This window comes from Bos grunniens, chromosome 12 (assembly GCF_055505025.1).
Source record: "Bos grunniens cultivar Pamir isolate PY7600 chromosome 12, Bosgru_T2T1.0, whole genome shotgun sequence".
NCBI classification, from domain to species: Eukaryota; Metazoa; Chordata; class Mammalia; order Artiodactyla; family Bovidae; genus Bos; species Bos grunniens.
Genome location: NC_141176.1, coordinates 70,328,908 through 70,343,349, shown reverse-complemented (window position 1 = coordinate 70,343,349; position 14,442 = coordinate 70,328,908). Strand labels below are relative to the sequence as shown.

Genomic DNA, 14,442 nt, shown 5'->3' with positions numbered 1-14,442 from the left:
GGGATTTTTGTCTCAGGAAACATACAGTGTAATCATTCCCGTGTTTTCCAATCCCAGTTCAGGTTCTCCCTTTGTCTGGCCAGGCACAAATTGGGACTGGATATCTCAGTCGCGCTGGCTTGCTCTAAGCAGGACTTATTGGATATGTGGCTCTTACCTATGGGCATGACTTCCCCCTGGTTGGATAGGGAGATGCACCCTGGGTCTAGCCTTTACTCATGGCTTTATATTTTCAGAGCTTCCAGAAAAGCCTGCTAATTTACCCCACCTTAAAACTCGGTGGGTAAGGTCTGTATTTCAGTGGTATGATTATTTGGCTGCAGCCTTTGTTCCCTCTTTGGGAACTACAGATGTTATGTTACAAGTGGATGCTTTGACTAATTTTACTCAACAGGCATTACAAGATTCTCAAAAGGCTATTTCAGCTCTTAATGCTGAACAAGCACAAATTAGAAAGGTGGTTTTACAAAACAAATTGGCTCTAGATATTCTGACAGCTGCACAAGGAGGAACTTGTGCCATTATTCATACCCAATGCTGTACATATATACCTGATATGAGCACATATGTTACTTATTTTACTAACCACATGAACAAGATGATTAAGGCCATGGATACTCCTGAAGCCGCAATTGCTTCACTTTGGGAGACGTTAACTAGTTCCCCATGGTGGACAACTATCTTTATTACAATAATTCTGGTTGTTTGTTCTTGCTGTTTGCTCCCTCCATCTGTAATTGTATAACTGGATTTGTTTCTAGCCACATGAAAGCTTTTAAGTTACAAATGGTTGCTCAAATTCCTGCTACTGCTGCAGCTTCCTCCAACTACTATTTGGGGCCCCTGGATCAGATATCCTCAATATGAGGATTAGGAGAATATGTTGCCTCACCAATTTAGGGACAACACCCCTTGTCAGCTGGGAAGCAGTTATGGAATGAGAACGACGCCCCTTTTCCCTAGGCAACATAATTCTCCTAAAAGAAAAGGGGGGAATAAGAGTCAGTTCCTAGGCAGGTCGATAAGGAGCCTAGGGGTTCCCAAGGAGAGAGGGGTCTGGAATTCTCAAGGAGGAACAAAGGACAAACTTTTTTCTTTCTCTACATTCCTTAGGATTATATAACAATAATGTATCCTGCCTGAGGACAGTCTTTGGATTAAAACTTCTGGCTAATTCTGTTATCTTAAAATGTAAATTATGGGAGTAGGTCTGGTGAGGTCTTTACAACCTCCAGACATTCTTTGGATTCATTACAGAGTATATAACTTTATTGCTAACACTAGCAAGCGGGTACTCTTTCTGCCCCCTTCTGATGCCTATGTCAGAAGCTTTCTCTATCTCCTTTATACTTTAATAAAACTTTATTACACAAAGCTCTGAGCGATCAAGCCTCGTCTCTGGCCCCGGATTGAATTCTTCTCCTCCGGGGGCCAAGAATCCCGGTGTATTCGTGTGATTCAATAACAACCTTTCCCTGCCCATCAGGGAACAGGTGGGCTGCAGGCTGCCAGGCAGGGAGGACCCTTAAGGTTCTCATTTCCACCATGAATGAGGCTGTAACCTGCTGTTGTTAGAGGCAGATAGTGAACCTGTGACCTCTCTCTGGGGTGAGTGATAACTTGTGCTGTATCAGCAGGAATTACTGACATCACTCTGTTACTTGTGCATCTCCTAGAAAAGACCTGTTAGTAAAATCTGGGCATTTAGGGGACGTTAAGGTCACTTATCTTGCAGGAGGCCTCAGAAATTATATAAAACGATGGGGAAAGAATCAAAGGGGAGAAACTCCAAATTATTTTCAGGTTTTCACTCCTTAACCTGGCATCCAAATGCCTGTCTGGGTGACAGTTCAGTCATTATCGACATATACACAGGCTCCACAGGGGTGGAGTGGCTGTAGGGGGGCAGGGTATAAATGGGCAAAGACACAGAACTCCTCTTGTGCTTAGTATTCCTGGATCTATCATATAAGAAAGGAAGGAGCAGGCTTCCTCCTCTGAGACACTAGAGCTCAGAGAGGATGGGAAGCCCTGGGCTGGGGGAGGACAGCCTGGGCTGGGTCCTAGCTGACCATCCACTCAGCCCTGCGGCTCTTTCTACCTGGGACATCTGATCAGGAACCCTAACTGTTAGGGGACCCTCAGCTGTAATACTGCTGCAAGGAAAAACTTTCTTTGAAACAGGACATGACATAACATTTCCCTTTGTATCTAATTCAGGAAAAGAGCCTAAAGTGGTTCAGTGGTGTTCTGACCTTCCAAGGTCATGTCTGTGGTCTTACTTCAGCATCCAGACTGTTCTCTCTCTTCATTCTATTGCATGGCAAGTTGCTTCAATCATGTCTGACTCTGCAATCCTATAGACTGTAGTTCATCAGGCTTCTCTGTCCATGGGATTCTCCAGGCAAGAATACTGGAGTGGATTGCCATGCCCTCCTCCAGGGGATCTTCCAAACCCAGGGACCAACCCAGCATCTCTTTAGTCTCCTGCATAGGTAGGTGAGTTCGTTACCACTAGCACCACCTGGGAAACCCTTATTCTATTGAGTAACATTTGTTTTATTTTAGCTTTAACTTTACACTTTTAAAATAGCAATATGAACTTTTAATAGCACTTTTAAGACTGAGCTCATGCTCCAAATAACAAAGGCTAAGAACTCTCTTCAGGCTTTTTCTGCATTCCCAGCAGGTGTCCCAACCAGATCCCAGAACTCAATTATTCTGGAAGCAGGGGGCTCACAGCGATGACACAGGTGAATTCCGGGCCCATCACACTGTCAGGAGGATGTCAAGAGTCCAACTCCAGAGAACACAGAAAACTCACTAGAACCAGGCTGTGATTTCCAGAGCAAATGTGACGTCAACACTATTCATCACAAACAAGGCTTCTGAGCAGGAAGTAGACGTGCCTGTTCCCCCAGGGAGAGTCCTGGAATGAACTCTTCAGCGTGGCCTCCTCCACCTGTTTCCCTCACCAAGAGATCAAAGTGCAGCTGATTCTCTCCAGCAGGGATGGAGGATGGGGTCGTCTTTAGAAACCAGGTGTCATCTCAGCCTTGAACACCAGGGAACCAAACACTCCATCACCTACCTCACTTCATGCCCAAGAGTTACAGTGGGCCAGAGGGAATGCTGACCTGTGAAAATCTATCCTGTTTCTTTCAAACCCCACTAGGGGTGAGCAGGATGCCAGAATGAGGGAACTGGAGGGTCTGCAAAGAAAGTTAACTAGCACATGAGGAGAGGGGATGTCAAGGCTCTGATTTTATCTTGCCCAACGTAACACCCTTTTCCCCACAAAGACTGAGCTCATGATCCTGAAGCAGACTATATAACAGCCATGACATCAGTCAGAAGTCATAGATGCATGTAACCCTACAGTTTACATGATATACGGCTGTGTCTCCACAACCCTGAGGACACCTGGGGACACATTCCATCTGGACTGCAGATCTTCCCTGGGGTAGAGGGGGGCGGGGAACCACATGAAAAGACCCCAAAGTGGCAGCCTTGCTGCAGGTTATCATTCACCTATGTGAGAACTGCCAGTTGTTGCAATGTTCTCATTCCTTCACATTTGGACTTCACTGGTGGCTCTGTGGATGAGAATCTGGCTGCCAGTGTAGGAAACAAGGGCTCAATCCCTGATCTGGGAAGATCCCACATGCCAAAGAGCAACTAAACCCATGTACAATTATTATTGAGACTGTGCTCTAGAGCCTGAGAGCCACAAGTACTGAGCTCACAAGCTGGAAGTCCAAGCCCCGTAGAGCCTGTGTCCCCTCAACAAAAGAAGCCATCACAGTGAGAAGCCCACATACCACAACTAGAGAAAAGCCCATGTACCAACAAAGACTTAGCACAGCCAAAAACAAATAAATAAAAATTTTTAAATACCCTCATGTTCAAAGTTCTGGTGCCTTTGGTAGTCACTACCAAATACTTTGGGGCTTCCCTGGTAGCTCAGCTGATAAAGAATTTGCCTGCAATGCAAGAGACCGTGGTTTAATTCTTGGGTTGTGAAGATCCCCTGGAGAAGGGATAGGCTACCCATTCAAGTATTCATGGGCTTCTCTGGTGGCTCAGATGGTAAAGAATCCACCTGCAAGGCAGGAAACCTTGTTTCAGTCCCTGGGTTGGGAAGATGCCCTGGAGGAGGGCATGGCAACCCACTCCAGTATTCTTGACTGGAATCCCCATGGACAGAGGAGCCTGGTGGCTACAGTCCATGGGGTCACAAAGAGTCGATATGACTGAGCAACTAAGCACAGCACAGCACATATTTTACAATGATCAATTCAAGAAATCCTGAGAGCCCCAGAAGGCAGGTATTAGTATACCTGTGACAGAGGGAAAACCAGACTGAGGAATTAAGAGTACTTCCTGCCCAAGATTAAGTAAATTAACTCACCTAAGTGGTAGAGCTGAGTGTCAGACCCAATTCTGTCTTATTTCCAAGGCTGTGCTTTTAATCATAACAGCAGTGTCTCAGAGGGAGAATAATCAGGTTTAAGGATGTCCATGCGTGACTAAATGTACTTTTCTCCAGACTTTGTTTACCTTCAGAAAACCCTCAAATCTTACTTAGCTAACATCCAACAGCCTTAGCCATTACCATACATCATGCTAAGCACCTTAGGTTGAATAAAGTCCCAGGGAATCCGGCATGAGAATGCCTTAAAACAGCAGACTTGAGGATCCATGATCTGAATAAATGTGGCACATGTGCTAAATCTACCTTTGCAATGTCCCTGGCAGACATTGCTAGTTGATCACAGAATTCTTACAGATAGGATTTGATACAGATTCATAATTCAGGCACTGCCAAATGAATAGATTTGGCTAGAGAAATGCAACCAAATGCCATCCTGGTTTTGCATTTTGGTTATACTCAGTTCTATAAAAATGAAAAACTATTATGATCAACTGCACATTTGTCACTAAGAGGACAAAAGTCAACATAATGCTCCAGAAAGATAGGCAGCTAGATCTGAATATAAACCTCAGGATTTTAGCAGTTTTTCAGAGCACAGGAATGAAGTAGGCTTATGCCTTCTGGTTATAGTGATCAGATGTCTTTTTGCTGGAGGCTCCAGCAGTGGCCTTAAGATATACTGTTAGTTACTGCATAGAGAAAAAAGTGGTATCATTATTTTTGGCACAGACCCACAACCTGGAGAGAGAACATAAACAGTTCTAATCAATAGGCCATCTCATTTGGTTACCTGGGGTGTGGAAGAGGGGTATCTGGATTGAATTTACTGTTTAACACTGTTGCAGCCTACTAGGTTGCAAAAAATCCAAATATTCCGCAGGGATGGGTCCAAAAAGTTCTCAGACTCTACAGGTGAAATCCTGTATTGCTTTTTGAAAAAGGCCTCAGGAGGTGCCCTTTTCTCCACTTCCATGTGGATGGGAAGTGGCCCATGCTCCAGACAAAAATCTCTGAAAAACATTCCTTCTGGAACAATCCCTTTTTGAATGGAACAACCTGCTTTGAACAAGACTATTGAATGACTCCATTTCATGACTGACTTCATAAAATGATTGAAGCCCTATCTACACAAAAGACTGTATGGAGCTCATCACTTCTATTCTGTTTCCCCAGGTCCTACCATCCTACCAAATCACATCAGCAAAATATCACACATGTCTGGACTCTACTACTGCATAATCCAATCAAACACCTCACAAAACCCAGACGTCATGGGAGTTTAGGTGGTTCTCTTGACTGAAAATTTTTTCTACAGCGTTTAAGACACCAACTGTACTTTATGCAAATACAGGATGAATGCCTCTCAAGAGTTTATTATTAAAAATGAAACACACACATTTCACCACCAAAAACTCCTTTGTCTTGATTAACTTAGATTTTTCCACTTAGTAGATACAGAGAAGAATGAGACTCAATATGTTTCTCTTCTTGGCTTGGTTTCTAGAAAGTTAAGTTGGTGTTAACTTGCAGTAACTATCCATAGTTAAGGTTTCTGACACAAACATCTTCCTTTATTTTCTGTCCTTATGCCTTCTTTCAGAGAAGGCAATGGCACCCCACTCCAGTACTCTTGCCTGGAAAATCCCATGGATGGAGGAGCCTGGTAGGCTGCAGTCCATGGGGTTGCTGAGAGTCGGACACCACTGAGCGACTTCACTTTCACTTTTCACTTTCATGCATTGGAGAAGGAAATGGCAACCCACTCCAGTGTTCTTGCCTGGAGAATCCCAGGGATGGGGGAGCCTGGTGGGCTGCCAGACGTCTATGGGGTCGCACAGAGTTGGACATGATTGAAGCGACTTAGCAGCAGCATACCTTCTTTAAAAATATTTAACAATTCTACTTTCGTTATAACTTTTTGTTTTAATATTGATGAAATATGTCTATGCATTAATGGTGAGATATGTTCTAGATTATTTCATCCTCTGTGATTACCTGAAGAATAGAATGATTGGTCATAAAATAATGGTCCCCATTATTCTAAAACTAGGAAGCTGAATGGAGTGATAAACTGAAAGTCTACTAAACAGATCCTCCCCCTGGGTCCTCCTGAAGGGATTATTTCCAGTATCATTTATATGAACTGTCTTGGGGAGGGGTGCCCACAGTGTGACATCAGCTCAAATACTGGTGACGATAAAGAGCAAACCTGGAAATTATAGGGCTTATCTTTTCAATACATTTAACGACTACAACTTACCATCTTAGGAGTATGTGAAAGAATGTATTTTCTAAAAATATCACCTCTGACATATGAGTACATTTCCTGATGCCTCCTTTCCTTAATATTTTCCTTTCCTTGTCATTTCTAGTAACTTCAAGGGAAGAAAAATTCCCTATTTTCCTTCTACAATAGTACCAACATGACAAAACATATTATTTTTTGGAAAACTGTTTACTGGGTGGCTGTTCTGTGTTAGGAAGTGTGTCATGAACAAGACAGAAATGGCCCCTGTCCACATTTGTCCTTGTGCTAAAATGCAAAGCTGCAGCTCACCTGCCACCAGCTCAACTTGGCCTAAGGGTCATACTGACTCACAGGGCCCAAAATACATAATTACCTAATGCTGACTTAGGGAGAATCCAAAAGATATATTCTGCAGGATTTCAGGGGTGTGGTTAATTATGGTATAAATGCAGCCAACCTGTATTGCCATCCCAACCTGAGAGTCCCAGTACTCACTTGAACATTCCAGTCGTTTCACATCTCGTGCCGTCTCTAAGAAATACCGCCGAAGAAAAAAGAAAATGACGCCAAGGGGAATCACAGGTATAGCAATCCAAGGAATCACCACCACCACCACACCCAACACACCAATCAGTTGTAGAAATGTCTGGAAGAATGAAAAATAGATGCAGGGGCCTCTTTATCAAGGATTCTTTTCAAAAATAAACTTTAATAGACTATTTTGTTGGGATTAAACTTCTTTTCCTGAGGATGTATTGAAATAATAGAGAAAGCTTTGCCACCCAAACAAATAAAATTATAGTGGTTATAATGATATTTATTGCAAGATTATGTGTGTGTGCTCAGTCGCTTAGTCTTATCCGACTCTTCACGATCACATGAACCGCAGCCCTCCAGGCACCTCCGTCCACGGAATTTTCCAGGCAAGAATACTGGAGTGGGTTTCCATTTCCTCCTCCAGGGGATCTTCCCGACCCAAGAATCAAATACATGCCTCCTGCATCTCCTACACAGGCAGGTGAATTCTTTACCACTAGCTACCTGGGAGAAGGAAATGGCAACCCACTCCAGTGTTCTTGCCTGGAGAATCCCAGGGACGGGGGAGCCTGGTGGGCTGCCGTCTATGGGGTCGCATAGAGTCGGACACGACTGAAGCAACTTAGCAGCAGCAGCAGCAGCAGCCACCTGGGAAGCTCTATTACATGATTGCTGTGTGCCAAAAACCTTAAGAACCTTCTAGGTATTAGCTCTTTTAATACACTTAGTAGCCTATAAGGTAGGAATCACTAACTTTAATAGATGAGAGACTATTTGAGGTTGAGAGAGAGTAGGACTTGAACCCTAAATTATCATGAGTCAGTAGGTATTACTAGAGATGAATGAGCAGGCATCACAGATAAGGAAACCAGAAGCCTCAGTTACACAGGTAAGGATAAAGAAGTGGTTAATTACAAAGTTAGTGTCCAGTAAAGGAGGAAAAGATGCAAACGTGACTTTCGGAAGTGGAAATTTTTATTCCCTGGTTTTCTATCCATAGTTAACATTTACTGAGTGCTGACTCTGTACAGGGCTACACATTTAATACTTGACATGTATTAGCTCTTTACTCCTCACAATAGCCCTATCAAGTAATAGTATTATCTCATTTTACAGATGAAAGCACTGAGTCACAGGGAAAGGAAAAGGAGTTTGATGGAAACAAAGCCTGAGCCATGGAGTCAGAGAGTCTACATCGTGAGCCATTCAGTTCAGTTCAGTTCAGTCGCTCAGTCGTGTCTGACTCTGCAACCCCATGAATCGCAGCACGCCAGGCCTCCCTGTCCACCAACTCCGGGAGTTCACTGAGACGCACGTCCATCGAGTCAGTGATGCCATCCAGCCATCTCATCCTCTGTCGTCCCCTTCTCCTCCCGCCCACAATCCCTCCCAGCATCAGAGTCTTTTCCAATGAGTCAACTCTTCGCATGAAGTGGCCAAAGTACTGGAATTTCAGCTTCAACATCAGTCCTTCCAGTGAACACCCAGGACTGATCTCCTTTAGGGTAGATTGGTTGGATCTCCTTGCAGTCCAAGGGACGCTCAAGAGTCTTCTCCAACACCACAGTTCAAAAGCATCAATTCTTCAGCACTCAGCCCGTCCAACTCTCATATCCATACATGACCACTGGAAAAACCATAGCCTTGACTAGACGGACCTTTGTTGGTAAAGTAATGTCTCTGCTTTTGAATATGCTATCTAGGTTGGACATAACTTTTCTTCCAAGGAGTAAGTGTCTTTTAATTTCATGGCTGCCATTAGGATATACTTAAGCTTGTTCCCAGAGAAGGCAATGGCACCCCACTCCAGCACTCTTGCCTGGAAAATCCCATGAGCGGAGGAGCCTGGTGGGTTGCAGTCCATGGGGTTGCTGAGGGTCAGACACGACTGAGCGACTTCACTTTCACTTTTCACTTTCATGCATTGGAGAAGGAAATGGCAACCCACTCCAGTGTTCTTGCCTGGAGAATCCCAGGGACGGGGGAGCCTGGTGGGCTGCCATCTATGGGGTCGCACAGAGTCAGACACGACTGAAGCGACTTAGCAGCAGTAGCAGCAGCAAGCTTGTTCCCAACATACCGCCAACTATTTATTGTCCAGGAAAGTTATTTTTACTTATTTGAGCCTCCTAATTTATCTTAAATTTTTCTTCTAAATACCTTATTTAAGGAATTTCAGAGTTCATCAGCATGCCCAATAAAGAACAGACAAGAAGAGAAATGTGATAAAAACCAATTTTTGGTATTTCCTAGAAATCTGGGAAAGAATTTTGATAATAAACAAACAACTTATATAGCATGAAGAGTGTTTTTTTATTTTATCCTCTGGATATACATTAAATTTTCTATCGTGATAAAAATAACTATTTTAAGGAGTAGTGATTATAAAGACAGGGGGTGCCATTTACCAGGTGTTTACTCTATGCACAGCACTGTGGTAAGAGTTCCATAATCATTCACTTAAGCATCACATTATTCCATGAGATAATTTCATGTCAGGAAATGATCTTGGTCTAAAAACACAGCAGGTAGAATAGAAGCCCAAATCATTGATTGATGCTGATTTAGACATCCATATTTATCAGGAAAAGTATGATACCCTGGTGAAAAGTTTCAGGTGATAGGAATGCAACCAGCACTTAGTATCTATGTGTAGTATCTATCTTAGTATCTAGCCTGCTATGAAAGGGGGTCGAAAGTCGAGGACATTCAGATTCACAGAGTTTGGGCCAACGCCTCCAGAGTTTATGATCTCAGATGGATACAGTTCCATGTGATCTGCACAAGGCACTGGGGAAACACAGGGAAGAACATGTGAATTCTTTATTGAAACTTCGAAGAAGAGATTGACAACTGAATTTCACAGGCCAGAGAAACAAAGAATGACATGAATAATTTGGGGTAGCAATCACAATTCCTAGAAATTTTGACCAAAAGGGAGCTGGGCTGGGAAGGTCAAATGGCTGGGAAGGTCAAAGGTCAAGTTAGCACTAGGTGTTCTGTGTCCTCTTAGAACCAGCACCCCCTGTTCACCAATCCAGGGCCTCCACACTTTGTTGCCCAGGTCAGCTGTTCCCAGTATGTCTTTGGCAGATGCATTAGCAGAGTAATGCCTATATCACGGAGACTTGGGTTATCATTTCACAGCTCTTCCATATAAGTTTTCTCAGATGATCTTCACAACCATTTGTGAATGAGAAAAGCAAGAACTTTCATTTCCATTTATAGGTAAGAAAATGGTAAGCTAGGAGGGTAAGCAGTTGTCCTAAGTTTCCCCAGGAAGGTACTGCAGGTCATGAAAAAAACAGGAAGAATCTGTACTCTGGGAATCTCAGAGACACAGCTGTATGCAGAGGAGCCTGAAAGGAGAAAGAAATGTCCAGAACTGTGACTCTGTGTCCAGGAGCCCTTGTGAATCAAACTGCATTATTTGGATAGAGACATGTGCTTTTCCTGTTTCTCCCCATTTGTTGTGGTATCAATATAAAACTCAGAGTGAAAAGCATGGAATCTGAAGGAACAAATTTCAGTCATAAGTGGAGAAATATAGGTCTGTCTAACCTCCCTTCTGTTATATTTTCAGTTGAACAATTTCTTACAGCTATAGGATTAACTAATGCATTCCACCTTGCTATACCCTTTTCTCATGGGGAGGGGTCCTTCCTTCTGTGTGTGATCTTAAGTCAAGTCACTAGGTTTGCCATCAGTAGTTGTCAGGAAAAAAGATCTGAAGTGTCGATTATAAAAAATCCAAATTACAGTTTTTTAGTAGACTCACATTATTTTATTGGACAATATTCACCAGTTTCAATAGCCTAGCTCTCCCCAGGTAAGGGCCTTTTATGACCAACCCAGCATGGCAGATAACCTAGGAAGAAGAGGTAAGATCAAAATGAAGGGCTCCTCTTGAGCCTTGCCAATACTTTTTCCTTGAGTCCCCATTAAAGACCTGTAACTGTTGCTGTCAAAAGCTCCTAAATTAGGTCCTTCAGATTCCATGCTCCTTAATTCTGAAGCAATTCAAATAGGCTTGTTATAAGAGTTTTATTTCTATTTACAGGTCATACCCTAACCAGCCTTATAGTGGATATTGGACTTTCCTTGTGGCTCAGCTGGTAAAGTATCTGGCTGCAATGTTGGAGACCTGGGTTCGGTCCCGGGGTTGGGAAGATTCTCTGGAGAAGGGAAAGGCTACCCACTCCAGTATTCTAGCCTGGAGAATTCCATGAACTGTATAGTCCACGGGGTCACAAAGAATTGGACATAACTGAGCAACTTTCACTTTCATAGTGGATATTACATATTATATTATATTAACATATATATAATGCATGAGTTTATATTTAAATTTATTTATGCATATACATTTATGAATCTTTTGTTGCCAGCTGTCTCAAACCATTAACAGAAGCAGTAGAAGACAAAAATAGTATCCAAGCAAAAAGTCAACACTCTGAAGAAGCAAACAGCAGATTTCTGTGTGCGACAGAGATCCCTTCCTCGAAGCCAGTCTCATTTCTTTCCTTCCACATTCTCAGGAATTTCAAGGAGCTTAATCCTAGCTACACACAAAATTCTCCCCATCTGATTGTATTTCAGGCCCATCTGATGGCCCATATTACCATGGCCAGTGCTTCTGTACTTCTGTCTCACCATGGCACGAAGACAATGATGTGTGTACAACAAGAAACATGTTGACCCAGAAGAAGTGACCCAAGTCCTGGTGCTCCAGGAAATGAGGGAAACCATTATTTTGATATGCTTATTTCCCATTGGGAGCACACCAGTTGGGAATTCTATCAGAAATCATGAATCCACATGAATAAATAGAAATAATTTTTCGGATGAATATTTCACTTGAGAGTACATGGAGATTTTTCACAATTCAGAATAATTATTTAGTTTGCAGAATATGATAACTACACCTAGTGGAGAAATTCCATTAGCTTGATATTGTGCTGAGATGGGGCTTAGTGTTAACATTCTTGAATATTAATAGGAAAGGTAAGACTCTATACAAGCTGGAATCAAGATTGCAGGAGAAATATCAACAACCTCAGATATGCAGGTGATACCACTCTAATGGCATAAAGAGAAGAGAAACTAAAGAGCCTCTTGATGAGTGTAAGAGGAGAGTGAAAAAGATGTGTTAAAACTCAATATTCAAAAAACAACCACGGCATCCAGTCCTAACACTTCGTGGCAAATAGAAGGGGGGAAAAAGGAAGCAGTAACAAGACTTATTTTCTTGGGCTCCAAAATCACTGCAGACAGTGACTGCAGCCACGAAATTAAAACATGTTTGCTCCTTGGAAGAAAAGCTATGACTAACCTAGATAGCACATTAAAAAGCAAAGACATCACTTTGCCGACAAAGATCTATATAGTCAAATCTATGGGTTTTCCTGTAGTCATGTATGGATGTGAGAGTTGGACCATAAAGCAGCCTGAGCACTGAAGACTTGATGCCTTTGAATTGCAGCGTTGGAGAAGGCTCTTGAGAATCCCTTGGACTGCAAAGGGATCAAATTAGTCAATCTAAAGGAAATCAACCCTGAATATTCATTGGAAGGACTGATGCTGAAGCTCAAAAACTTTAGCCACCTAATGCAAAGAGCCAACTCATTGGAAAAGAACCTGATGCTGGGAAAGATTGAAGACAGAAGAAGTGGGTGACAGAGGATGAGATGGTTGGAAGGCATCACCAACTCAATGGACATGAGCTTGAGCAAACTATGGGAGATAGTGAAGGACAAGGAAGCCTGGTGTGCTGCAGTCCATGGGGTTGCAAAGAGTCAGACACAACTTAGTGAGTGAACAACAATGATTGTTTTTGTTCAAGTATTATTGGTCACCTCATTATTATTAATCTTTTCTTTGTAATGCATGATTTATCAAAAAAAAAAAAAGGTGCAGTAAGTATTTGTCCTTTATGGTAATACAATACGCAATTTAGTTCATCTTGGCTATCTTTTCATGAGAGGTTCTTGTTTCTATTATGAAATATGCTTACAGTAAAGGGAATCCACACAAGACACCTGGAAGACAGAGGGTGAACCACTTACCCAGCATGTCGCTGCTTCAGACCAACCCTGATGTGACAGAGTAGCCACTCCTGCCCCAGGTGTTACTCATGTTAACTCAGCTTCCCAATCACAGCCACACCTCTCTCTCACAAACATGGCATTTATTTAAGATTAAAGGACACATCACCAGGCTGAAAGGCCCACCCTCAACCCCTGTGAAAAGGCCTTGAAAAACAGGCTCTCTGCTCTTCCCTGTGAGAACTCTGACAAGACTGATATACTACCTGGGTGAACTCTTGAAATGACGCAGGCAGCAAGTCATCCATATGCCCAATGTCTTTGGAGAAACAATTTAAAATTCTTCCTGTAACAACAGGATATGAGAAATTACTCTTTTATTTTTTTTTAAATTTTATTTTATTTTTAAATGTTACAATATTGTATTAGTTTTGCCAAATATCGAAATGAATCCGCCACAGGTATACCTGTGTTCCCCATCCCCTCCCTCTGGGTCGTCCCCGTGCACCAGCCCCAAGCATCCAGTATCGTGCATCAAAACAAACAATTCATGATCAAATAAAATAATATTTTAAATGCATATTTATTTAATATATTTCAGAATCATATGAAATAAGCTGATGTCAGTGGTAAAGAAGGAGAAAATAGGATAATACATAAAAAGAAACCAAAATACCACCAAATGTAAGTGGGTGGGGTTGAAATTAGCCCATGGTTTTTAAAAGAATGGCAGGGGGGAGGGCAAGGAACCTTGTGGAAGGGTTGATGGATTTTAGAATGTTCCCTCCTTTTAGATCCATCCCATCTAAGGCTTCATTCCAAGTGCTTCTTACCATTGATTGTATTTGCCTTCTCAAAATCCACTAAAACAGTATATCCTAAATGCTGTAGAATTGGAAGATGAGAACTTCTAATATCCACTGCTTTTAATGATTTAATTCAAACAACCCTGAAACTACACAAATACATATATACACACAATCAATTTTGGTATATCCAGGGAAATGTGTTTATCTACCCTGGGAAATGTGTTTACCTACCCTTCCGAGCTTCATTTGTAATTGAAGCTTCAGGAAGCAAGCTTGCAGGTGAGATGCAGGACGTCTATCTGCTCTTCCTGACCTCAGTCACAGATGACTTCCTCCCAAGGCCCTTCACATCAACCCACAACTGGACGA

General features: G+C 42.4%; 1 long non-coding RNA gene across 1 annotated transcript; it reads left to right on the top strand.

Annotated features, from left to right (window-relative positions):
• The first annotated feature begins 2,005 nt into the window (after window positions 1–2,005).
• LOC147361864 (uncharacterized) lies at window positions 2,006–3,889 on the top strand. Its single transcript, XR_015137557.1, has 2 exons — window positions 2,006–2,495; window positions 2,690–3,889. It is a non-coding gene; the product is annotated as an uncharacterized LOC147361864 (long non-coding RNA).
• The last annotated feature ends 10,553 nt before the right edge of the window (window positions 3,890–14,442 follow it).